Source organism: Lissotriton vulgaris, chromosome 3_1, assembly GCF_964263255.1.
Source record: "Lissotriton vulgaris chromosome 3_1, aLisVul1.2, whole genome shotgun sequence".
Classification (NCBI taxonomy): domain Eukaryota; kingdom Metazoa; phylum Chordata; class Amphibia; order Caudata; family Salamandridae; genus Lissotriton; species Lissotriton vulgaris.
Window position 1 is genome coordinate 2,105,584,995 of NC_141689.1, and position 13,029 is coordinate 2,105,598,023.

Sequence of the window (13,029 nt, forward strand, 5' to 3'; positions counted from 1 at the left end):
GAGCTATAAATAAGCACCATCTCTACAAGCTGTGAGTTCCTTTCATTTGGTGCTTTTGAAAGCAAATATAGAGCTTGCTTCCAAAACTTTTCTCCTAGCGTGCAATGGAAATTTGGTATCAAAATGACAGGTTTTAAACCTTGTAGGAACTGTCACCAGCTGATGGCTTGACAGACCCCCCCAACGAGGTATGTCTCAGGTGTGTAGGGTGCTTGCACAACTTCAAGGTCTTGCTTGGACTCTGTCTGAATGAAGCCTAAGGCCATCCAGGACCGTGAAGCCAAACTCGGTCTTGCCAAACGATGTATGGGACCGGTTCCTAATGCCTTTCCTGCGAAATGTCCTACTTGCATCTCCAAGTCTTCAGGTAAGTCAGTCGAACAAAAAACATAAGACAATGGAGCAGGATTCTTCGATGTTGAGTATTCAGATCCATCAGCGATCCTGCAATATATAGAGGCTTTCAAGGAGGCTGTAGGAGAGTAGGGTCTGCAATCCTATGATCACCCAGATTTTTTGCTTTTGTTTCACTGGTTTACGACTTTCTCTGGCTGTGGGCCTGCCAATCAGACCCACAGCCTGGCTGTTCTCTCTCTAAATTACAACGTGTACCCTAGGTGCATTTACCAATTGGTACTGGGCCACCTTATCAGACCCTGTAACTCAGGGCATAGGTGTACCCAGGGCCTACCAGGGGCTGAAGCATGTATTATGCCACCCCTGGCTGGCCTCCTAAATTTGACACAACTGGCTGCATGACAGCTGGGGCAAAGTCGTGTAATTACCCTTTGCTGTAGATATAGTATACCTATATCTAACCCTAAAATGGACACACAGATTCCTATCAGTCACTCCTATGGCAGGCCTTAACAATCCTGAAGGCAGAGTGCTTGGAATCGTGTGAGATGGTGCTCTGGCATGAGCTGAGCCTGTCTGCAGCTTGCGGAACCAAGTCCTAATAGCTGTTCCATGATATCGCATACCATATACTCTTAAGTGCATTATAATCCTCGCGGTTAAATGCTATCTTTGGTATTGCTTTATCAAAACATGTCGAGTAAGGTGTCATACGAATTGGAATACTAACCCCTCGCCAATTCTGGCGACGGGGTTAGCATTCCACCCTTCTAGAGGGACACGACATGTATGTAACTGTGAACCCCGGTTAAAGTTAACTGAAGCCTCTGCTCCACAAAATGGATGCTGCCACCACAGACACGAGTCTGACCCCCTGCAGCTGGGAGTCCTTCCAGCGAGGGGAGCCTGGACAAAGGGTTTCCTGTCGAGGGCGGTGCTAGCACCGTCCCAGACAGGGTTTTGTGTATCCTGGGTAGGCAGGGCTTTACAGGAAGGTGACTGCTGAGTGGCACCCCGGTGCTCACTACGCATAGGCCGGTCAGAACCAGTTCCAGGGGCACACCAGCCCCTGGCCTGGGGGAAGTCCGGCATGGGAGAGGGGTGTAACCACCCCCCTCCTAGTCCCACCCATAGGCAGGACCTAGTCACCGGGTCAGCCCCCTTTTTTAGTATAAAGATAGGAGCGGGCCCCCTGTTCAAATTAGATCATCTTTGGCATCAAGACACGACTTTCTGCGAAAGGACATCAAGATTTCTTCTTCAAGATTCTCCCTTGTGGCTAAGGAGTAGTCACCCTGCATCAGCGGGCACCATCCTAAGAACACTGCGGGCTGCTGCAAGTCCTTCCTCAGGAATCCGACGACCCAGCTCGACGAGACCCGGCTTCCCTGGCACCTCTGACCTCTACTCACCTCTACAGCCAAGCTGAGAACCGTGAGTGCGACGAGACCTCGAGGGACCGACAATCGCCAAGACTGCACGACTTCTTTGCAACAAGCCCACCGAGTCTTCCACTGGTGAGTGCTTTGGGGTCCGAGAAGCCCCAACCCTGAGCAGCTCCAGCACCGAAGATCACCCCTCCAGCATCTCCACGATCTGCGTGGGGCCCTTCTGCTTTTTGCTGCTCACCGCGTTGTTTGGCTACTAGCCGGCTGGCTTGTGGCCTTCTTAACGACGCCCGACGACATCACTGCTGCTGGTCTGGTTGCTCCAGACTGGCCCTTGTTTCCTTCTTCAAGAGAAGCACCCCGGACCCTCCTGGTCCACTCCAGATGCCATTTTGAGTCCACCGCGTGGGCTTGAATTTGCCAAGGCTTTGTTGCCCAATCCTGGGTCCAGCGACGCCGACAGCTTCATCCATCGTGGGACAGCTCGCTCCTCCATCCTGGTCGCCGACAACGCCTCCTGGTCCGTGAGATCTGCAGAGCACAGCGTCACCCACTCACCTAGTCGAGGTGACTACCATCCGGTGCCCTCCTGGTGCCACCGGACTACTGGCTAGTAGTCACGAACTTGGTCCCCTCTGCTTTCAGGTGTCATCTATCTTCAAGATCCAGGCTTGGATCACTTCGAACTCTCTTCACTGGTCGCCTGCCAGCATCTTTCTTCCAGGCTCCTGGTCCGTCTACGAGGATTCCCGACGTCTTTTGAGACATATGCAGCTGCAGCCCCTCGGCTAGGTAACTTCGGCATTTCGGTGCCCCAGCATAGCCTCACTATCCAAGGGTCAGGATCCACTTTCGTTTTCCTCCTACCAGGTCGGGTTCGCCCGAGAACACTAACTTTCTGAAATCTAGCTACCATAGACTTTGTCCCGCATCCCGCGTGAGAGTGCACACTCTGCACCCGAGTCCCCTAGGCCTCCTAGAAGTAATCTGAAGATTCTGTAGTCAAGACCTAGCGATTCCAAAGCCTATTAGTACTGTACTTACCTGCTAGTAATTTCGCATTCCACTTTCAGAGTATATGGTTTTCCGTGCCCCTCGAGCATTTGTATATACTGTGCTAACTTAAGTATTTTCGTAAGAGTTTTGTTTTGTGCTTAGTAATCTGTCCTCATAAAGAGTACAGGGCTGTTGTGATTTTAATAAATACACTGTTTATTTTCATAACACTTGTGTGGTGTCCTTTCACTGGGTGTTCAAGGGGTACATGTGTGGTATAACAGCTGGCTTAACACGCCCTCTCGAGTCTTTAGCCTTAGACTGCTCGTATCCATGCTACTAGGATAGCTGGTCTATAAGGTTGACTTACAACCAATCATCAATAAGGGTTGTTTGGACTGATACAAAGTGCTCACTAGAATAGTGAACATTATATATCAGGCCAACTTCTCACAGAGGCCATGTTGCATATTCTTTTAACTCCTCCACCAGCACACGCTCAGCTGTGCCACTCATTGTTGGGGTGCAGTGTTTCCCACACAAGGTTGGTTTTATCCTGAAGGTATACTATATACTATTGTGATTGTGGATGGGTACAGTCTAATTCACACTTTTTATCGACCCACACATGAGTAGATTGTGTCATCAGCCATGATGAATTGCCATGATCTCTTCTGACAGTCAATAGGCAAGAAATAGGCAAGAAACAGGTTGACCTTCATCTACACATCACCTTGTGCTTGAATGAACCATTGTATCCACTTCTAGCCATCTCTTGTTTTTAACCTTAACAAGGAGACCCAGTTACTACAATTGCTTTGGGTAGTCCTTAGTTATTTTTACCTCACCTTTACACCAATCTACTCACATTATCGCACCTACACCACACCTTACTCTGCACATCGGCAACAAATAAAAGAACTCTGGCAAAGAGCCCCCCTGTGGGACCTGTTTGGTATTGCAGCATCGACTCAACCAAGAGGTGCCTGATGATAAAGCGCGACACCCTTCGCAGTATGTGAGGGCCCTTGCTCCTGAGGGATCAGATCCCACAATCTGTCTCTACAGGTAGCCCGACCTCCTTCTTTCATCTGACAGGAACTGCATACCATTTGTTGTGCTTTGCCTGAGTGTGGCATGGATGCTGGACCTCCATTCGCCCCTAGTTATCCCCCCTATATTTTTCTCACTATTGTTTAGGTAGATACACTGTCCCTTTGGACAGAGGGGTGAAACCAATTGTCAAACAGGTTTCCCAGGGGTTTGCAGCCCCTCAGTAGCCTTTCCTCTGACCTGGGTTGGGCTAGGGAGCTCTACATGCCATGAGAAGGCATCTGCCGTCTTGAGAGTGGGTAGGATAGGCACTTCTGGGATAGCTAGATGACACACTTTGCAGGAAGTTATCATTGGGGGGGGAGAGTACCTGGAAGCTCTTTGGCTAGTGACCACAACCTTGACTGGGGGCATTTTCTTGGCATAAATAGGGCACTCCTTGCACCTAGAACTAAGATCTTGTTTGTAAGTAAATGAGGTGTATTATATGGTATGGTTGTGCGACCCTATCATTTTATACTTACCAACCCTTTTAGGTCCCCTAGGTTTTGTGCTTCAGACCCTTAGCTCAGCCTTGGGTATCTGTGGCACTGAACAGCAAAGCTTACACAGAGGAACACGTGTAAAGCATATAAACAGCGCCAAAACAATTGAATAAGAAATCGACTCAAGAAATTCGACACCAATTTAATAAAATAGACAGCAATTTTATAAGAATTTAGATTCTGGAATGAAAAAGATCCACTGGAGTGTTCCGGAGATATAGATTTTAAAAGCAATAATCAATCAAAGCAATTAACACAACTGTGAACAACCCCTGGCAAAGTCAACAAAATGGCCTCTTAAAACATTTTCAAGAAAAGCTTAGGTAGGTGTCCGAGCAGTTGGCTAGAAGTACTTGGGGTGACCAACTTTGGCAGAGAGCTGCTCTGGCAGGTCCAGCAAGGTCCTCAAAAACAGATACCTTCATAGAAGAAGCAGTCCTTCTACAGTTCCAGGCACTTTACCTACTTTGCAATTCATTTGTATGGAGTGGTTCTGATGCAAGCGATGAAAGATGCTGAAGATGCTCTGTTTGCTGTGAATGCAATGCAGTCGATGGTAGCCTTCCTGCAGGGATTCCTCAATCCACAACGATGCTGTGGGGGTCCTAGTTGCAGAGTCGACATCCCACAAAGTCCTCTCCAGTCTGGCTGATATCCAGTTGACACTAGACTACCAGTTGCTCATTGTCTCGGTCACAGGTATATCATTCCTGCGTCGATAACTCACCTTTGTAGGGTCCCAGCAACTCCCCCACAACACCCCAGGGCTTAGCGCACTCGGGAGCAACTCTTTGTATCTGGTATTGTTCCATATTGCTGCATGGTTGTGGTTTTAAGTATTTGGGCTGCAAACTTGCTCCAGTTGGTTTCTTCTGCTGTTGTCTTCCTCTGCAGTGAACAGAAGGCTAGTCAGCTGGCCCTTGGAGTCTCTTGGCTTGACTGGACTTGGGAGACAACTTCTCCTTGAGCAGGTATGACAGTCACTCTCTTAGCTAGCCACCATGGTGTAGCAAGTGCAATCTTTGATGGTGCAGCTTCTTAGTTGGTCTCTCAGTTCAGCAGGGCAGTTCCTTCATTGCTTCTGCCAATTCTGCTGAGATCTGGGTTCCAGGCATGCCCCTTTGATTCTTGGAAAATGACAGCAGGGTAAAATACAGTTGGTTGCAAAATGGGTTATCAGGCTTCCTCCCACCAATTACCTCTTTCTGTTGAGTGTGGCATCTGGATATCCCAGGATGCACCATTTTGCCCACTCCAGGACAGCAATACCTCTTTTGTGATGGCCCAAGCCCACCCCTGGGGTGTGGCTACCTCAGGGCTACAGGCCCCTCAGGAAACCGGTTTTGCAACTTGTTTCCCCTCTGCTCCCCATGCCAGCCTGTCTACCGAAACAATGGGACAGCCCGCATCCCTAGTGTGACACATCTGACCTTCAAAGGTGGCTTCCCCTTTGAAGCCTGCCTTTTCGGGGTAACACCGAAGTGGCTTCCTGCAGGAGGGCGTTAACGCTTCTCTCCTGACCTGCAATTCCTCTTTGTACTGAACGCCTCTCCAGGAGGGCAGAAAGCGGTCTCATGGGACAGGCCCCATGTGTGCCTGGGAAGGCACAGGAGTTTTAAAGGCAACAAAGTGGCAGCTTTGTAAAAGTTGCACACTGCAAACATACACATTAATTTCGTCTTGAGATACAAGTCGGCTTGATGGAACCAGTTGTTGGATACCTTTGAGTGCCCACTTTGGTCGCACCATTCAGGTGTTAGCTCAGCTGAGGTTTCAGCGTGTAACCCTGTACCCACCAATTCCGGGGCCAAGTCTTTCTGCAGTAAAAACTGTGTTTGTCAGGGCAGGTAAAACACATGTTCCTGCCTTTGTCATATGTTGCACCCTGCCTTGGGACTCGGTAGGCCTGCATGAAGGGTGACCTACACAGATGTACAAGGGTTGTAGTTGCTTTGCCATTGTGTTCACTGGCAATCTCTAGCTAGCAGTATGGGACTGCTCTACCAGAGTGCAGTGGCAGACTGTAGAACTCATTTTACTTGGAGGACTTCCAGGGTGGCACAACAGGTGCTGCAAGACCTGGGGTACCCATCTAACTTACATGTCCTGGTTACCAAGTTACCATATACTTGGGACTTACAGGTAAATAAGCCATTTCCAATCTGGTACAGTCAATCAGACATTCACTTTAGGGTTTGGGCACTGAGGTCTAGTTAGCAGGCCTCAGTGTACTCTGAGTCATAAAATCAGCAGAATCAGTTGAAAAACTTTGGGGGTGACGATACAAAAAGAGGCATTTCTTTACATAGTTGGACTGAAGGAGGACTGGCCCGTTGCACCAAGGACCCTGTAAAGAGAGGCTGCATTGACATGGGCTGCACCTGCTGAACCTGGTGGCTAGCAAAGGAGAAGGCCTGTTGTGTCCTGCTTGTTGAGAAACCGACTCCTGAGCCCATCAGGAGCAAAAGACTCCTAGGGTTTGGTTGACCTCCTGTTCGCAGCGCAGAACCACAACACCTGAAGAAGCTTTCTGAGGAGAGTTGATAGCCCAGGTTCCAGAATCGCCACCGCTTGCTGTCGTTCAGGCCAAGGAACCAAGACCTGGTGCTCAAATGTTGCTCCTGAGTCTGCTGAGCCTGGTGAGTTGTCCGAGTGCAGCTAGGTCACCCACAATGCAAGTTACTACCAAAAGAAGGAAATTGCTAAAACTGCTGTACCAAGCGACTGGACTTCTGCTAAGCTCAAGAGGACTTTGAGGGACTTCTACCTCTGTGGCAAGGATCACCACAGCCCCAGGAAGACTCCAGTTGACTGCACAACACCATTAGCATCTTTAAAAAATATATTTTTATATTTGAAACCAAAAAAGGAAAAGTAATAGTCAAGCGCAAAGTGCGCCTCTGTCTTCGGATACATATTGACAGTACACTTAAACAACATTCAGTGTGTAGTAGATTGTATCGCAACCAAACAGTCTAAATAAGAAAGTACTTTGACAGTTAGGGTACATGCATACACCTCTGAGGCCTTTTGTTTCTAGCCAGCAGTCTAGTGAGCCAGAAGTCGGACCGGGACTATCCTCCTCAGAGCCCAACACAGTAGTTTCTCCACCATCCCCAAATCTTTTTGAACTTACGGGGACTTCCTCTGCTGCGACCTATCACCTTTTCTGCTGCCATGTAGAGGTCCATTCCCCTCTGCCACTTGTGCACAGTGGGCACCTCAGCAGCCCCCAGAACTTAGCCACATACCTTTTTGCCGCCGCTCGGCCCAGTACGCTGAAGAGAAGCTTGAAGCATGGAACATCCAAATTGTTTGGGATCCACAACGACAGAAACCTTTGGTGTAATGGGAGCAGCACCTCCAATATGTCTGAGAGTTTATGGATAATTTTCTCCACGTAAGCCAGTATACACGGGCATTCCCCAAGTGTATGTAGAAATGAATCAACAGCCTCAGCACACCGCAGCCACAACGATGTGGAGGTCCTCCCCATGTTATGTAGCCTTTAGTGGTCATAATATACTCTTTGGAGTTTCTTAAATTGAATTGGGCGCAATTTAATAGCCACCTCATGAGGGTGCATTAGTGCTGCGTCCCAATCTGTCTTTGAGGTCACCCTTGTTCTTGAGGATGTCTCCCACTGTGGCGATGCCTATAGTGTCCCAGACCCCAAAGCTCTACAGCTTCTCCACCTCTTTCAGCAATGTCAACCCATTTTCCATGAGGCACAGGGTCAAGACTGATTTGCATATGGCCATCTCTAAACTGGGGTGGTATGGTGAGCAAAAGAATGATGGATTTAACCCAGATCGCTTGACTGGGGGTGAATGTTTTGATTTGTTCTGCATTCCGTCCATCAATTTTGTGTCTCTTGCTTTTTCGCCCTAAGTGCACCAGGTATGCCCAGACGTTGGTCCTGGGCTCACTGTGCCACTGGAATCAAGCTATCCTGGCTGAAGAGGGTGAAACCCTGAAACCGGCCCTAGGATGCTTGTTTCCGGTCCAGGGAGGACCTGGATTTGCAGTGCTGGACTGTTCCCATGAGGCACAGGGTCAAGACTGATTTGCATATGGCCAGGTCTAAACTGGGGTGGCATGGTGAGCAAAGGAATGATGGATTTAAAACCCAGATATCTTGACTGGGGGTGAATGTTTTGATTTGTTCTGCATTCCGTCCATCAATATTGTGTCTTTTGCTTAACAGCCTTTTATGACCTGCCATCAAGCTAGTGCTGCTGCCGACCACATACACGATTCTGCCCTACTGCTGCTGAGCCAAGTCGAACACGGGAAGGTAGACCAATATGTTTCCTGTTACAGGGAGGTGTGACCACCTCCGTTACAGGACTTAGTGTATTAGGCTGGGATGGGGAGCTTGCCAGAGCCACCAGACTGTTTTGAAGTGCACATTTGATGCCCGCCTTGCATACTCCAGTTTCTGCCTGTTCAGGCTGCCCTTGGCTCCTGCTTTTGCACGAAACTGAACAAAGGACATGGGAGTTTTCTCCCCGCAGTCCAGCCCCTCCTCTGGGTGGGATCCCCTAGTTTTTCCAACCCTTTCCTAAAGGTACTTAAGAGCTTACCTGTGGGTGGTTTGTTAGATTCATCGTGGGACAAGACTCAACCCTGAAACTACATCTCTCTTCAACTATCTGGACACTTGGACTTTGATTGGAACCAAGACTGCACCAAGGAAAACTCCTGCTGCTCCTGGTCTTGCTGCTCTCCAAGTCTTCTTTGTCATCTTTGTCTGTGCTTCTGCTTGGTTCTTTAACAGATATGTGGGCATCAAAGACTCCCGACAAAATCTCTCTTGGAGTGAAGGAGTCACCGCAATGAATCTGACTGGTCTGCTGCTCCTGTCGTCCAACATACTTCCTGAGGATCAGCAACATAGGTGGTGGTGGTTTTGCAAATCCCTCGAGGCCTGACCTGTGTCCTCTGCCATTTTGAGGCCAGTATCCCTCATTGGAACCACTGGGACTGGGCCCACTGTGCACTTCGTCGACTTGCTTTTGCCAAGGCTTGTTGGCTATGCACTCCAGAGATCTCCAGAGATCTGTAGGCTCAAGAAGCTCCATCCCCCAGCATATTTTTCCTCTGAGATCAGCATCCTCACTGCATCCTTTGCACAATGGTCCTTCAACCTTGGTGAACTATTTGAGGTCCTCTTGCGGCTCCTATCCCTTTGGCCTGTGGGCCCACCTGAGGGTCTTCTATTGCTACAGTGGGCTCCCCTGGTTGCTCGGGCCTGCTCCGACCACCTAATCACCAACATCGGACGTGGGATAAGTTGTGCACGGCACCTCGTCTCGCCTCCGCATCACCTGGTCTTCACAGCTGCAGCGACATGGTCACCGTTGACACTTCTGAACCTCCCTACATCGGTGGGTATCGTCTTTATGCCTACTGGTCACGTCCGAGTCGCATAGACGTCCGGGTCGCATAGACTCCTCCTCTTGCAGGTTCACCTCTTCCAAGAATCCCGCCTTGTATTCCCCAGTCTTCTTCACAGTCTTCTCGAGAGGCATTTTCTTCTAAGTCTTCCATTCCATTGTCATCTGTAAAGGTTTCGGATGTCTCTTCACCCTTATACACCTGGCTTCCCTGGTGTAGGTAACCAGGTTCCCGGGGTATCCACTGGTGGGGGTGGCTCTTCATCCTTCCGTCCTCCAAGGGAATTCTTCAGGGTCCACTGGGAAGGGTCCTTCTATGAAACTGTAACCCGACTTCTTCATTGGTCATGTGGCCGTGTTCTCTGCACACAGCCTCCGTGGGGTTCCTGGGTACTTAACCTGGGTGGTTCCTTGTGTCCCTGGCTTCTCTGGGTCTTCTGGACCAGGTCCCGTTTACCCCTGCAGTTTGCATTCCCCTGATTTAGTATACGGTTTGGTCTCCCCCTGTAGACCACTGTATTTTGTGTTACTTTCCTGACTGGTTTGAAGTATTCCTCTGTAATGTGTTGATATCTTCAGGTAGGAGATATACCAATATGTTAGTGAATGTTGTATAATTGTAGGAAACTGGCTCTGTATATACTATACCAAAATGAGGTACAGTGTGCACAGTCCATGGAACCCGAAAGGTAGGCAGCGGTAAAAGTAAATAGCACCTTACTCTCTATTTGTGGTAGAGTGGGCGAGCAGTAAGGCTTTATCAGAGGATAGTGTTAAGCATTTGTTGTACACACTTAATCATCAAATGATGTCATTCTCTCAGACTGAACTCGGACCAATTTGATTTGTATAAAAATATTATTTAGTTGTATTTATTTCCTAGAACCAAGCAAGCCTGGCACCGGTAATGTATATGATAATTTTCAATGTGGATTGAACAATAAAAGCAAACTGAATGAAAACGACTTTGTTACAGGTTTGTAAATACTTTCAAAACCGTGCCAATTACTGTTAGATTACTTTGAATTACTTTATGGATTACTCCTTCTACTCCGTGTGATACACCTAGACAAAACACTGGGACATTTCATAGAGAAAAGGTAAGCATGCCAATTTGTTGGTAATTGCAGTATTTTAAAGTTCCATAGAAAACCAACTCCACATCAACAGTAATGTATTCCTGCGGAACTAAATGAAGTATCAGTTAACAGGTAAGTACTTTTTTGTGGGAGTTGGTATTCTGTGGTTAGAACCAGTGTTCTCCCAGGGTCAAGGATGCAGTCTCAAAGCACCCCCAGCGGCACTAGTGACGGCCGAGTGCAGTGTTGAGGCCCAGTGTTATCCAATGGGGGATAGGGGGGTTCCGGTTGGTGGCTGATCACAAGCAGGCTACAAGGTTGTGGGAGCAAATGGGGGTCTGGTTTAGCATACAAAGTGCACTCGCACAGCGGCTGGGTGCAGGCTGCTGTTTTGGCGTCCGGTACCCTGTTTTCAATGGGAGTTGTGGGTCCTGGATTTTAACTGGAGGCTCGGTACAGGAAGACTGCTAGGGAGAACCCTACAGCTGGGCAGGTACATTGGAGGGCTCGGGACGTAGGTGCCCCTCGGGTTTTTTTCTCCAGGGAGCAGGGCGGCTGGATGCAGAGGTGTCTTTTGAGGTTAAATTTATCCTTACCAGGGTACTCGCGGTTGGGGGGAGGGAAAGGCCGTGTAGAAGCTGCAGGTGACATCGGGGTGTCCTGGAGGGGTCAACCAGATGTCAACTCTGGCTCTGGAGCGCTGGGGAGACCTCACTGGGACCAGTGGGCCTCCAGGATTTGGGCTGTAGGTGTCTGTTTCAGTGGTGGTTCCAGGCGTCGTGTTTCTTTGTCCTCAGCAGGCTCAGTCTGTCTTTCGAACAGAGCTGCTGTTCACAGGAGATCCGGTCTTTGTTGAAGGCATTCAGTCCCCCCTGGGTCCTGGAGGTCGCTGGCTGCAAGACAAGGCGACTTTTGGTGCTGGATCTCTAGAAATTGCAGACAGGCCATGAGGTCTGGGGCCATGTCAGTTCTTCTCTTCAGTCTACTCTGCTTGGCGTCTGGTTTTGTCCTTCTTTGTAGGTTGCAGGAATCTACCTTTTTGGTTCAGGGCTGCCCCCCTAAATACTATATTTAGGGGGTGTTTTAGGGGCCCCGAGGTTAGTAGCCAAATGGCTACTTACTTTGGGTGACTACACCCTTGGTGTGCTCACCCCATGTGTGGAGTGGACACAATCCCTAATCCTGATGGGGAGTGCCTGCCATCTGCAAGATGGCAGGCACTGATGAGTGGGCTTCACCTTGCCTCCCCCACCTGAGGGGGGCGGTTGGCAGAGGTGGGCACACCTTCTGGCTGGCTAATTTTTCCCGCCTGTCTTCCTGCCGAAAAGGAGGAGAGGCAGGAAGGTGGTCTGCTCCTGATAGCAGGAGAGGCTGGGGGTCGCATTACAAAGGCAGCAAGGTCTTTGAAGTTCCCCTTCCACAGTTGGCTCTTCCTGGCCTGGGGGTGACCACCTCCGCCCAGGAAAGGCTTTGTTTCTGGCCTTAGGGAGAGAAGACTCCCACCCCAGGGGTCCAGAAACAGGTCTTGTGGTGGCAGACTGGTTTGTACCAGTCAGGGAACTCACCAGAGGCTGGTCGTTTTTCAGGGGGCATCTCTAAGATGCCCTCTGAGTACATTTTTCATTAAATCCCACGTTGGCATCATTGTGGGTTTAATGTGCTTAGAAGTGTGATACCAAACTTCCCAGTTTTCAGTAAAGCCATTATGGTGCTGTGGAGTTAGTAATGACAAACTCCCAGCACCACATACTCCTAATAGAATTACTGCACTTAAAATGTCTAAGAATTGGTCTAGAATCTGTAGCGGTACAGGGTTCATGCAGCTATACCCTCACTCCTGGTATAGTGCACCCAGCTAGAGGGGTAGCTGACCTATGCCAGGTTAGTGGGTTGTGCCATGCCGACTCTTTTTTTACTCTATTTTGCAACAAAATAGGCAGCCTGCAATGGCTGTGTGTGTGTGTGTGTGTGTGTGTGTATATAAAGGTACAGGGCCTCTAAGGCTGGCACAATACGTGTTGCTGCCCTTACTTGGCCGTCCCTGGCCACAGTGCCCTTGGCACTCATGGTACCTTTTACAAGGGACTGACATGTGGCCAAAGAGGTGCCAATTGGGGGTACAAGGTACAGTTTTGGGAAGGAACACAGGCCCTGGGAACCTGATTGGCAGGGATCCAGGGCACATAGTTAAAGTGCATCAGTAGTCTGGCTA

The 13,029-nt window shown here is 49.2% G+C and overlaps 1 protein-coding gene across 11 annotated transcripts in view; it reads left to right on the forward strand.

The window, feature by feature from the left end:
- Positions 1-13,029, forward strand: part of FRYL (FRY like transcription coactivator) — a 2,483,143-nt gene that overhangs the window by 1,439,767 nt on the left and 1,030,347 nt on the right. The gene's annotated exons all lie outside the window — the stretch shown is intronic.